Source organism: Octopus bimaculoides, chromosome 12 (assembly GCF_001194135.2).
Source record: "Octopus bimaculoides isolate UCB-OBI-ISO-001 chromosome 12, ASM119413v2, whole genome shotgun sequence".
NCBI classification, from domain to species: Eukaryota; Metazoa; Mollusca; class Cephalopoda; order Octopoda; family Octopodidae; genus Octopus; species Octopus bimaculoides.
Window position 1 is genome coordinate 52,404,840 of NC_068992.1, and position 1,613 is coordinate 52,406,452.

Consider the following 1,613-nt stretch of genomic DNA (forward strand, 5'->3'; position numbering starts at 1 on the left):
ATATATTTCATATATACTTTATCTATAAGGCTCAATTTAATTTTAATTTTTATAAATTGATTTTAATTGAGTTTTTTACCTGAAATTTTGGATTTTGTCCCTAATATTATATATATATATATATATATATATATATATATATACATCATGAAGCAGATAGATAACGGAGGCCCTCAAATGAAAGTCCCTGCAAGGTGGAACAGCAGTAGTTTCAGGTCCTGTCAAAAATTCTCTGATCTTTCCTTTGCTCTCAGGTTCCTAGAAGAGGCAGGACCTGCTGAGCCTGCCTCTTACAGACCCTATTAAAACGCACAAACTCACACCTGGATATAAGGCCTGTAAATTCTCGTTAGTTCTTTATAGTTTGTCTTTTCTCCAGAGAGACATTAACTGCCACTGCAGCACCGGATTAACCAATAAGCAAAATAACCACATGCTTAGGGCATCAAGGGAAGAAGTGGTGGGGGTTCCACAGAAATGGTAAATGGTTTATGGCACAAAAGAAATCAATTTAAACTTGCTAAAATAATATTCGGGATGCCTTTATCTCTACTAAGTATAGAGGCAGATGTGTTACCTAAGATTAATTTTGGGGATCTGACCAAAGACTTTGCAATTCAAAAAAGTAGGAGTAAATTTTTCAATATTAATAAAGTGGAAGTATACAAAAATTAACATAGTTTCTCATTAAGTGTTTATTGTTTGTTTTTCTCCAGAGAGACAGTAACTGCCACTGAGTGGCTTTCTTCTACAATACTGCATGGTTTTTCTTCTGTCTCATAAAATAATACCAAGCCTATTGTATTTGTACCAGGTTGTTATATTTTATTGGAATGTTCCTTATTATATATTTATGGATAGGCGGCGAGATGAGAGAAACGTTAGCATGCTGGACAAAATGTTTAACAGTATTTCATCTGTCTTTACGTTCTGAGTTCAAATTCCGCCAAGGTCGACTTTTGCCTTTCAACATTTCGGGGTGGATAAATTAAGTACCAGTTGCATACTGGAGCCGATCTAATATACTGGCTCCCTCCCCCAAAATTTCTGGCTTTGTGCCAAGAGTAGAAAAGATTACTCTGGTGTCCTTCTTACACATATTATTGTAAATGGTTTTAGCAACTGTCTTGTGTTCCGTGGCAGAAGTAACTAGCAGGTATTTTGCAACAGCTGATGATGATTCAGTTGATATGTTCCATTCTGTCTCAATTGAAATTCGTTTTGTATCACAAGGCTTCCATAATCCTCTTATAAATTATTTAGCAAGCTATCTCCTATGCCAGAATAGAACAGGCATAGCCTTTTAGATGTGATATGAAATAACTGCCACAAGCCAAGGAGAGGTTACTCTTCTTGTCAATGCTTCGTTCAGTAATTTGACTGTGGCCATGCTGGAGCACTGCCTTGAAGAGATTAAGTCAAACAAATTGATCTCAGGACTTGATTTTTAAGCCTAGTACTTATTATAATGGCATCTTTTACGGAACTGCTAAATTACAGGAAGGTAAACATACCAACATTGGCTGTCAAACAGGGATGTAGAGACAGACTCAAAGCCACACACATAGATATATACATATATATACATCTATATATATATATATATATATATA